The sequence below is a fragment of the Bubalus kerabau genome, chromosome 14, assembly GCF_029407905.1.
Source record: "Bubalus kerabau isolate K-KA32 ecotype Philippines breed swamp buffalo chromosome 14, PCC_UOA_SB_1v2, whole genome shotgun sequence".
NCBI classification, from domain to species: Eukaryota; Metazoa; Chordata; class Mammalia; order Artiodactyla; family Bovidae; genus Bubalus; species Bubalus kerabau.
The window spans coordinates 31,300,820-31,313,475 of record NC_073637.1 but is presented as its reverse complement, the minus strand read 5'-3'; positions in this window follow the sequence as shown (position 1 = coordinate 31,313,475).

The following is a 12,656-nucleotide window of genomic DNA, read 5'->3' as shown; positions in this document are numbered from 1 at the left end:
ATGACCGTGTCAGAACAAATGAGAAAGATATGTAGTTTTATGTCATGTGAAGAAGGGGATTGCTGGGACCATCATGGGAGCATGGCGACGTGTAGAGAAGGAAGCCAGTTAGAAAATTCATCCAAAATTCAGACACACTACAGGCAAATATTTAAATCTGTGGCTTAGCAAGAAAGTATTTCTTTACTAAAGAAGCATAGTGGTGACAGCAGACAAGGAAAGGGAGGAGGGGAAGAGAAAAAAGAGAATGTGGATAAATTTAATACATTTAGGATAGAGGTAGCCTGTGAGCAAGAAGGAGAAATTGGATTTGGGGAAGGGCATATAGTGGACTTCATATCTGTAGCATTTTATATCTTAAGCTGGGTGGTAAGTGAATGGATACTCACATTTTTCTCTGTATTTTTCATATTTCATAAACAAAAGAGTCATTATGATGCCTTATTGCATTTAAGCATCTTATGATTTTATTAGAAGTTTATAAATTTATACAGTTAATCACTAAGTTTAGTCCGCTTGATGTCTGTCGACCCCCTCCCCCCGCCCCCCCACCCCACCCCATTTAGATCCACCTTTTCAGGCTCTCAGCAACCTCTTTCTGAGGGCTCAGTGATTATCTCCTAACCATCCTGGCAGCCAGACTTAGTTCTCTCCAAAGAGGTCTTCCTAAGATGTAGATCATGTCATTTTTCTTCCTTAAAACAGTTAGTGAGGGAAAACTGCCAACCCAGCATTCCAAGAACCCTACAATTTAACACTTGTTTGCCTCTCTGGTCTTTTCCCCACAGTGGGACATTGACTTGCTGTCATGATGGGTCACTTGACCCCAGCCCACCTCATCTGCTTCCATCAATCTTTAATTCTCTCTATTATACTTGAACGATGAACGCAGAACCAGATGACTTTGCTCTTCTTGTTCAGTTTGGAAGATGCCTTCAAATAAACCAAAGCTCTTGGTATCTGAGAGCCTCAGATAAGAATAAGACTGACATCAAATGAATCAGGGAGCAACTGGTAGAGATATACTTGTATCCACATGCCTGGAATAGTCCCTTTGCTTTTTGTTGGCCTTCAATATCATCCTGTTCAGTGTGAATGAGATATCAGGTAGATATTGAAACTGAGGAAAATTGTTGTTGCTGTTCAGTCGCTAAGTTGTGTCTGACTCTTTGTGACCCCATGGACTGTGGCACACCAGGCATCCCTGTCCTTCACTATCTCCTGGAGTTTGCTCAGATTCATGTCCATTGAATCAGTGATGCTATCAAACCGTCTCATTATCTGCCTCCCCCTTCTCCTCCTGCCGTCAATCTTTCCCAGCATCAGGGTCTTTTCCAATAAGTTGGCTTTTCTCATCAAGTGGCCAAAGTATTGGACCTTCAACTTCAGCATCAGTTCTTCCAATGAATATTCAGGGTTAATTTCCTTTAGGATTGCCTGGTTTGATCTCCTTGTTGTCCAAGGGACTCTTAAGGGTCTTCTCCAGCGCCACAGTTCAAAAGCATCAATTCTTCATTGAGTTATGCAAGCCCCATTGCCACGACAATGCTTTGATCCATAAAGTGGGTGATGATAACTACAAAAATGAAAAAAATTAAACATTAGGCAAGAACTTAGAACTTGATCAGTGTGTTTTTTTCAACATTTCTTGTGTGTAGCTGTGTGCAATCAGTAGGTAGACTGGAAACAGGAGATAAAACAGTGGCCTGCAAATTTTGATTTTAATTTTCATTTGGCAAGATATTTCTTTTTTAATTAAAGTCTGTAGTTCTTGGAGTTTCAATGACCTTTCCTGTTGATGAGAAATAGTCCCCTAACTCCAGAATCTAACCTCTCATGTGTTTGCAAGCCTTTTGTCCAGTGTTACTGAAATTGAAGATGAAGGGCCTGTCTGGTACCTCTTGTAGAACAGCTTGTCCATGATGGTGCTCTGTGAACCCATTGTAGTTATATGAGTTTGCAGAAATAGGTTCATCAGTTACAAAAGCGGTTGACTTAGCAAATCATGGTTTGAGCAAGTAAGATCATGGCATATTCTACCAGCTAAATTAAAGTCATCCTTTACCACACTGTCTTCAGTTATACCTGCTACTGGAGCAGAGTCCAAATGGTAGCAGATGTATTCAGAGGAATGACATCTCCTGCCTCTCTGGTTTGGTTTTAGAGAAATCTTGGAGATCCCACTGGCCTCATTTCACTCAACTTTAACCCCAAAATGTCATTCTGGGATTTTCCTTATATTTTTTAAAGACTTTCATAAATACTGTCTATATTAAAAACTTTAGCTTGCATGGAATATCTGATAAAAGACTTTAATGGGAGAAGGGGTAAGTAATGAAAAGAATCTACAAAATAGGAATGTGAAGTTACATGTTCATAAACAACAGGAAAAGACAAACACTATGGAGGCTGGAACCACTGATATATTTGCTGTTTATTATCACTGAGATTTTATGATTGTTTTCTTTGTAGAAAAGACTGCCTTACATTTAAAGACATAGAAAATGTGCATTTTTAGAAGAGAATAATGGCAATGTTATGGAGTGTAGGTGGTGCAGAGAAGGAAAGAATGAATCCAGGGCAGTTTTGAGTTTCAGAGAGATTATCAACTGAGTTTTCAAAGAAGTCTATGGCCTTCTGAAACCAACTATTTCTCTATTTTTCAGGTTGAATAATTTCAGTGAACATCTACCCTATATATGCATCTTTACTGGACAGTTTTTAAAATTAAATCCTGAGTGTTGTCTGTTTGTTTGCAGTATGTGTAGTGTTGGCATCTAGTACCCCTGGAAATAGTGAGCAGGAGTAGAATTTGGGCTTACTCGGAGTGCAGTGACTTAGCAGTTGATCACATTTTGCAGAATTCTATTTGCAAGCTTAGAAAATTACCACACACAGTTCACCATATGGCCCAACTTATTTTGCTAAGGGGACCATTGTATTTGAAAAATCAAGAAGACTCACTAAATCCCCAAATCTCTCTTTTTCTCTCTGCCATCATGGTTTCCATGACTACATTTTACAGCTCCATGTTACATCCTAATGTAAATGATTGCTCCTGAAAATCGCTGTGCAGAATTTTCAGGAGGGAGAGAGACACCCAGGCGAGTAGTGTGTGTGGATGTCCACAGCTCTGCCTGGGATTGGGTACAGCACCAATGATCAGTTCCTGTTATTCTATTACTTTTTTCTTTTTTTTTAGCCACACCACATGGCATGTGGAATCGTAGTTGTTGACCAGGGATCAGACCCACACCCCCCTGCACTGAAAGGTGAAGTCTTAACCACTGGACTGCCAGGGAAGTCCCCAAGACAAATATTTGAAAAGCATGATTTCTCAAACTTTTAAGATGGATTCTGTGACAGACTGGAGATAGTGCTGATACAAAGATTCAATTGGCAGATGGGGGTTGATGAGAGTCACCTTGTATGTCATACGTTGAAATCTTATAGCTTCTAACAGCTCTTACATGTTCTGCTTCTCTTTTATCTTTGTGGTTTAAGGTGTACTCTGAACATTGTTTTCTTTCAGGGGGGAGAAGGTACAGTCACATAAAATTTCCCCCTCATGAATTTCTTAGAATAACAAAGACAAATAAGCATTTCTGGGGTTTTTTTGTGTGTTAGGAAAAGAATGTTGAATTTAATTTCATGCCTATTCCTTAAAAATATTCTTCAGAGCTGCCCTTTCCTGGGGTGCCTTTCATTTTATTGAAGACCATATGTTGTTTTCAGTTACATGAATGCTGTGTAATCCACAAAGTTATTATTGTGTTTAAAATGAACCCTGCTCAGGTTCTAGCAGGCTGCATCCAGAGCCAGGGATCTTCCCTGGTATGTTTTATAAGCACTGGTACAAGGGCCTTCTAGAGTTACTGCTGAAAAAGAAAACCCCAAATGTGTCTCATCTTACTATTAGGCAATACTGCTTCAGTGCTTTTCACTCCTTGCTGTTGAATAACATCATGCTGCTTCAAGAGGAATAGAATTGAAAGGTAGGTTTGATGCAAATAGACTTCACTTTTTTCACTTGCATATTTTGAGGTTTCACACATTTTCTTGTTAGTAATTAGCACCTGAAGTTGGCCCAACATTAGCAATATAAAATTCTTGGGCTTCCTTGGTGGCTCAGGCAGTAAAAAACCTGCCTGCAATGCAGGAGACCTGGGTTCAATTCCTGGGTTGGGAAGATCCCCTGGAGAAGGGAACGTCCACCCACTCCAGTATTCTGGCCTGGAGAATTCCATGGACTGTCGCAAAGAGTTGGACATGACTGAGTGACTTTCACTTTCACTCTGACTCGTACAGTGGAAATTTTCCTAGGTTTGATGTAAAGTCTATAAGCTAAATAAGCCACATTAGGCAGATTAAGAATTGGATGACCTGAATGAGCCACACAGAAGCACAGGCCACACCAGAAGCTGCTCTGAGTATGTTAAAAACTTTGTCTTCTATTTCTCCCCATAGAGAAACATGAAAAGAGCCTTACTGCATTTCCAGTTTTGTTTCTCTTCAACTACCGAAGGTCAGAATTTCTGATGAAGATTGAAGGGTGGTGGCATGAGGTGGTAGAGTCATCATTCTTGCAGAAATTGCTGCTTCTACCACATTTTAGCTTCTACTTGTTTCTCTTGCATTATTAGAGGCAAGCCAGTTGAGCATGTAGGAACAGAAGTTAATAAACACTGAGGGACAGTAGGCATTGTGTGAGGGATGTTTTCACTTGTGTGTAAGTACATGACTATTGGGGGATTTTGTGGATAAAATGCTTCCTTTTGTAAAATGCTACTTGTACAAAATTATATGTATGCATAGGTGTAAATAAAAATTTTTTATTAATAATGTATGTTAAATGAGATCCCAAGGAAAACTTAGGATTTCAAAATTGAGCAAAATTTTGCTGAAACAAATGAATAAAAACAATATGCATTGCATTGGGGGATGGGGATGGGACTTCAGTAAAAATGGGGCAGTTAAGTTGTTGCTGTTGTTCAGTTGCTAAGAATTGTCTGTTTGGGAACTCATGGACTGTGGCACACCAAGCTCTGCTGTTCTCCACTGTCTCCCAGAGTTTGCTCAGATTCATGTCCATTGACTCAATGATGCTATCTCACCATCTCATTCTCTGCTGCCCCCTTCTCCTCCTGTCCTCAATCTTTCCCAGCGTCGATGTCTTTTCCAGTGAGTTGGCTCTTCACGTCAGGTGGCCAAAGTATTATAGCTTCAGCTTCAGCATCAGTACTTCCAATGAATATTCAGGATTGAATTCCTTTAGGATTTACTAGTTTGATCTCCTTGCAGTCCAAGGGACTCTCAAAAGTCTTCTGTAGCACCACAGTTCAAATACATCCATTCTTCGGTGCTCAGCCTTCTTTATGGTCCAACTTTTACATCCGTACATGACTACTGGAAAACCCATAGCTTTGACTATACGGAACTTTGTTGGCAAAATGATGTCTCTGCTTTTTAATACACTGTCTAGGTTTGTCATAGCTTTTTTTCCAAGCTGCAAGCATCTTTTAATGTCATCTACAGTTCTTGTCTGCAGTGATTTTGAAGCCCAAGAAAATAAAATCTGTCACTGCTTCTACTTTTTCTCCTTCTATTTGCCATGAAGTGATGGAAGCAATCAGGGAAACCCGAGATAGTAACTACCCCCAAGAAATCTTTCTTCCATTAAAGCAATGAAAACACTGGCAAAAGAAGTCAAAGTCAACTTTTTCAGAAATCTGGCAATTAGCAAAGAGCTTGGAGCAATCTGGAGATGTTTATTCGAGAAAGATGACTCAGTTTCAGTAAGAACACTGACATTTTAACCTGCCTAATTCCCATTCTCCCCAGTTCTTTGGTCACCTTGAAAAAGAAGTTTACAATTATAGCTCACTTGGCGCAGAGCAGCTTTACCCCAAGGGTATTTGTCAAAATGGTCTGGGGCAATTGTTTAACATTGTATGTGCCTAAGTTGGTAAACAATAGACTGGTTCCAAATAGGAAAAGGAGTCTGTCAAGGCTGTATATTGTCACCCTGCTTATTTATCTTATATGCAGAGTATATCATGAGAAACGCTGGGCTGGAAGAAGCATAAGCTGGAATCAAGATTTCCGGGAGAAATATCAATAACCTCAGATATGTAGATGACACCACCCTTATGGCAGAAAGTGAAGAGGAGCTAAAAAGCCTCTTGATGAAAGTGAAAGAGGAGAGTGAAAAAGTTGGCTTAAAGCCCAACATTCAGAAAACTAAGATCATGGCATCTGGTCCCATCACTTCATGGGAAATAGATGGGGAAAGAGTAGAAACGGTGTCAGACTTTATTTTTTTGGGCTCCTAAATCACTGCAGATGGTGACTGCAGCCATGAAATTAAAAGACACTTTCTCCTTGGAATGAAAGTTATGACCAATCTAGATAGCATATTCAAAAGCAAAGACATTACTTTGCCAACAAAGGTCCGTCTAGTCAAGGCTATGGTTTTTCCAGTAGTCATGTATGGATGTGAGAGTTGGACTGTGAAGAAAGCTGAGTGCTGAAGAATCGATGCTTTTTAACTGTGGTGTTGGAGAAGACTCTTGAGAGTCCCATGGACTGCAAGGAGATCCATCCAGTCCATCCTAAAGGAGATCAGCCCTGGGTGTTCTTTGGAAGGAATGATGCTAAAGCTGAAACTCCAGTACTTTGGCTACCTCATGCAAAGAGTTGACTCATTGGAAAAGACTCTGATGCTGGGAGGGATTGGGGGCAGGAGGAGAAGGGGACGACAGAGGATGAGATGGCTGGATGGCATCACCGACTCGATGGATGTGAGTTTGGGTGAACTCTGGGAGTTGGTGATGGACAGGGAGGCCTGGCGTGCTGCAATTCATGGAGTCAAAAAGAGTTGGACACGACTGAGCGACTGAACTGAACTGAAGGTGGTAAATAACATTTGGGGCAAATAGGCTAACCAAAAAGCTTAAAAGGAAAAACGGGATGAGATGTCTCCTAGGAGCTTGGAAAAGCTGCAACATATTTCTGGAAATCTAGAAATTAATGTATATATGTGAAGCTGTGTACATGCCCAGAACTATGAACATACTCAGCAAACATCAACCAAAGCCCTAAGTTCTCACCTATGGACTCTATACAAGTAGAAAGTGAAGGCTAAGGCAGAATTATAAACTGCCTGACTCAGTATTGAAGGCATGCATCAACACATACATGGAGTCCCTTGGCAAAAACTAGGAAACTTATTGGCTCCAGACACATGAGAAATCTCTGTAAATGAGGTAAATGAGGAAAGATGCTAGTGGTCACACATGACAAATACAGGTTTTATAGAATCAGTTCAGAAAAGTTAGTAAAATAACAAATAACAACAAATAGTAGCAAAAAATAAACCTTAAGAAGGGGGTAGAATCTAATTTGTAGAGTTGCCATTTTTTAAAACATCCAGTTTTTGAGAAGTATATGGTAAGTTAGTAAGTAAGTGTTAGTCACTCAACTGTGTCCAGCTCTTTGGTACTCCATGGACTATAGCCCTCCAGGCTCCTCTGTCTATGCAATTCTCCAGGCAAGAATACTGGAGTGGATTGCTAGTCTCTTCTTCAAGGGATCTTCCCAACTCAGGGACTGAATTCAGGTCTTCTGCATTGCAGGCAGATTCTTTACCATCTGAGCCACCAGGGAAGCCTGAAGTATATAAGACACGCAAAGAAAGTATGGCCCATAGAGTGGAAAAAGCAGTCAATAGAAACTGTGCCTGGGGAGGTTCAAATGTTTTCAGTTATTTTTGGTGGGAAGATAAATTCAGTCCTTTGTTACTCTATCTTGACCAGAGGTAGGAGACTTCTTCCTGATGATATTCAAAGTTGATAGAAATACATTAAATAAGCACTCCTATATTTGTGGGATTGTAAATTGTTTTACTTTATGGAAAGCAATTTGACAATTTATAGCCAGATAGTCTATATCCTCAATCCCATTTCACAGAGTATGTTCTAGGGAAATAATTTGAAATGCTGATAAAGATTTACATATAAAGCTAACCTTTACAACTTTTTCTACGCTAGCTAAAAACAAGATAATCTATATGTTTAACAGTAGGGTAATACATAAGTAAACTATGGTTTGCTTATTTATGGAATATTACAGAGCCATTAAAAAGCATTTCAAAACATTTGACTCATAGATTCTAATCATATACTTGAGGTGAAGAAAGCAGATTGTGGAATTGCAGAACTATAAGATCTTACCTCTACAAGTTAGTTTGTTGAGAACCATTGAAACGTCTCAAATGTGAATAGTGGATAGCTATAGACTGGTATTGTAGTCTCTTCAATTTTCTCTAATGTCCAAATGTTTGATTATGAGCATAGATCATTTTTGTGCTCATATGTTCATATCAAGATCATAATATTGAGATAAATTCCTTTTCATAATTTATGAGAATATTCATTATTTAATTTTAATTGTGGAAGGATCTGAAGGTGAAATTCTAAATTAAAAAGGGTGCAATAGAGAAACTGTTCTAAAGATCATATACTGAGTCATGATGTTGCTTATTTTATTTACCATTTTTTTTCCAGATAAGCATTAGTTTGGCAATAATCTTAAAGATTCTGTGAACAAAGGGCCAGGTTAAATGTAAGCTATGGGCTTCAGGTGGTGCTTGTGGTAAAGAACCCACTTGCCAAAGGAGATATAAGAGGCATGGGTTCAGTCCCTGGGTTGGGAGGATCCCCTGGAGGAGGGCATGGCAAGACCCCACTCCTGTATTCTTGCCTGGAGAATCCCATGGACAGAGGAGCCTGGTGGACTACAGTCCATGGGATTGCAAAGAGTCAGGCTCACTGAAGCAATTTAGCATGCATAAATGTAAACTGCATCCTCGAAGGGGAATGTGGTGGTTCGTGTAGCATACGTAGCTAAGAATTGAACTCTCTTTCCAGACTGATGAGCAGGGAACTGGGGGAGAGGTGGGATGCAGAGCTTGGTAACTTGCCCCAATGTTTTTGAAATGTGTCCCTACACTTTAATGTATTAACAGGGAAGGCAGAAGGTTAAGAGCAAAGTCAGAATTTCAAACTGCAAGAATTTTTTCATTCTGTGTTGGAAAATATGAGATTTAGGACAGTCTGTTCCTTTGATCTGGGAGAGTCCCTTTAAAGGGGATTATTGAACCCTTCAGTTGTGGAGAGAATGGCCCCTAGGGAAGCTGTTTGAGTTGATATCACTCGAGATGACTCACCTGATACTCAATACAGAGGGATTATATTTTCTCTGTGTTCAGGTCCCTCAAGACAGATTTTTTTTTTCTTATCTGAAGATGTAGAGAAAATGTTTTTCTTTTCCCCCTTGTGAGATTTCTGTTTGGTTGGGTTGGGAGCTGCAAGCCAGACACTGAAGGAACTGACTTCCTGAGAGACTTGGTAAGATGCCAAGACCAGTGGGTGATGCTCTGAGGGGGGATCAGTTTTCCATACTGAGCAGTAGAACCCTGGGAGAGTCTGGCATCACTGGGAGTGAAAACTGGGGGTGCAAGGGAGACAGCCTTAGTCGGGACTGTGGGGGGCATAGCTGTGTGCCCACATAGAGTACTGGGAAGCAGTGGGAGAGCACACGTGGACCTGAGACAACACATCTGGGTACCCAGCAAGGGGCCGAGGACCCCTGTGGATGATGGAGCTATCTCGGAAGGTGGAGCTCCAAGCGTGCATCATTTCAGTGCTTATAGAAATGTAACCTCAACTGGATCCAGGGGCAGACGAAATCCACCGCATTCTACTTTCTTCTAGACAGCGCTGCACTGTGCAAAATTAGCAAGAAATATACTGGTCTGACCTTCAGTTCTAGAAGATGGGAAGCCCAAAGATAATCAAATGGCTTCATCAGCAGTACAGTAAAAACATCTCAGGATTAGCCTATACCATTTGACCTCACTGAATGCAGTGTGATGATCAAATGCATCTCTTTTTAAAGGTGTTGTTCAGTTGCTCAGTCATGTCTGACTCTTTGTGGCCCCAAGGACTCATCGTGCCAGGCCTCCCTGTCCCTCCCCACCTCCCAAAGTGTGCCCAAGTTCATGTCCATTGCATTGGTGATGCCATCCAGCCATCTCATCCTCTGACACCCTCTTCTCCTTCCTCCCTCAATCTTTCCCAGCATCAGGGAGTTTCCCATAAGTCGGCTGTTCGCGTCAGATGACCAAAATACTGGAGCTTCAGTTTTAGCATCAGCCCTTCCAATGAGTATTCAGGGTTGATTTCCCTTAAGATTGAGTGGTTTGATCTCCTTGCTGTCCAAGGGACTTTCAGGAGTCTTCTCCAGCACCACAGTTCAAAGTCATGCATTCTTTGGAGCTCTGCCTTCTTTACGGTCCAGTTCTCATAACTGCATGTGACCATTGGGAAGACCATAGCCTTGACTGTACAGACGTTTGTCAGCAGAGTAATGTCTCTGCTTTTCAACACTGTCTAGGTTTGTCACAGCTTTCCTGCCAAGAAGCAGTCACCTTCTGATTTCATGGCTGCAGTCATCATCCTCTGATTTTAGAGCCCAAGAAGAGAAAATCTGTCACAACTTCCACCTTTTCCCCTCTATTTGCCTGGAAGTAATGGGGCCCAATGCTATGATCTTAGTTTCTTTAATATTTAGTTTTAAGCCAGCTCTTTAACTCTCCTCCTCCACCCTCATCAAGGGGCTTCCCTGGTGGCTCAAATGGTAAAGAGTCTGCCTTTAATGCAAGAGACCTGGGTTCAATCCCTGGGTCAGGAAGATCTCCTGGAGAAGGAAATGGCAACCCACTCCAGTATTCTTGCCTGGAAAATCCCATGGACAGAGGAGCCTGGCAGGCTACAGTCCATGGGGTCGCAGAGTCAGACTCGACTGAGGGATTAACACTTAACTTCTTCACTCTCCTTCTTCACCCTCCTCAAGAGGTCCTTTAGTTCCTCTTTGCTTCTGCAATTACAGTATTATCATCTGCGTATCTGAGGTTGTTGATGTTTCTCTTAAAGGGGTCACTCTCCTGCAGAACCATTGTCCTAGTTGTTGGACGGCTTTTCCTTCAAAGGAGAGCATTTAATGTGCTGGTTAGTAAACCATTTGTTCATGACAAGAACTCTGCATTTTGAAGCATCAAAACCTCCTGGAGTTAGCTGCATCTACATTTTTTCAAGGCCTGTATATTAAAATACAAAGATTTGTTATCATGAAATTTACTACACACAGAGCCGTGTCACAATAAGATCAGTTTCTGTATGTCTATTATCTAATTGGAAAGATGACAAGTGTAAGATAATGTTGCCTGTTCTATGATGGCAGTTATGCTTTCAAGAGTTTATAGTTCTTAAAATCAAGGGCGAGTCACAATCAGTAAATTAAGTGTATAAAAATATAAAGCAATATGAATAAAACATTTTAGAAATGAAAGGCTTTTAAACCATTCTTCCCTCATTTCTCCACTTGCTGAGTTTCCTTATTAATAAGAATTATGTTTTGGCTAACAGTCAAAGGAACCAAAAAAGCAATTATTCATCAGTAAACTGCATTATTACTGCAGTGCCTAAATTTTCCAGTGTATAAACAAGAAGTTCCTCTGCACTCAGGAAAAATCAAAACCAGGAATTGGATTTTGTAAAAGGCAGGAGACCTGGGTTTGATCTTTGGGTTGGGAAGATCCCCTGGAGAGGAGCATGGCAACCTTCTCCAGTACTCTTGCCTGGAGCATCCCATGGACAGAGGAGCCTGGCAGGCTACAGTCCATGGGGTCGCAAAGAGTCGAACATGAGTGAACGACTAAGCACAGAACATTTCATTAGTAAGTTTGGGCAAGCAGTGAGAGTTTCTTCAGTCTTTACCAGTTTGATATATTTAATAAAGGATGTGAAAAGGAAGTTGCCTATTGTGATGATCTCTAATTTTGGAGATATGATGGAGTATGAAGACCTTTAGGAAACATTGTATGTTGATTTAGTTCATTGGCTAAACAAATTTTAATTGTTCCCTTTGCATTAAATAGATCATTACCTTAAGATGTGTTTGAGATGTTTATTTCCTACAACAGAAAATTTGACTACAGTTGTTAACAAGGCGATTAAGTGTTTGTTTGACATTCTTGCATACTGGGAAAATCCAGTAGGATTTGTGACTTAACAGAAGTTAAGAAACTTTACATTCAAACAGCCCAATGACAAATTTGTGCAATTATTTTTCACACTTTTTTTTCTGATAATTATTACTTTCTTTCTAACCAATTCAGAGATCGTTGTGGAGTGAAAGTATCTAGAGAATCAGGATTTGGGGGCTTGAGTCCTGCCAACATCAGATTCTAAAAGACAGATTTGGCTCCAGGGTTTATTTGGGAGGAGGCTACCAGGAGCAGGAGGGGAGGAATAGGGAAATTGAGGCACAGAAATGAGAAAAGCCAGTCAACCTGTTAATGACCAGGTTGTGCATGCATGCTTAGTCGCTTCAGTTGTGTCTGACTCTTTGTGACCCTATGGACTGTAGCCCCCCAGGCTCCTCTGTCCATGGAATTCTCCAGGCAAGAATACTGGAGTGGGTTGCCATGCCCTCCTCCAGGGGATATTCCCAGGTACCAAACCTCGAACCTGCGTCTCCTGTGTTTCTTGCATTGGCAAGCAGATTCTTTTCCATTAGCACCACCTGGGAAGCCC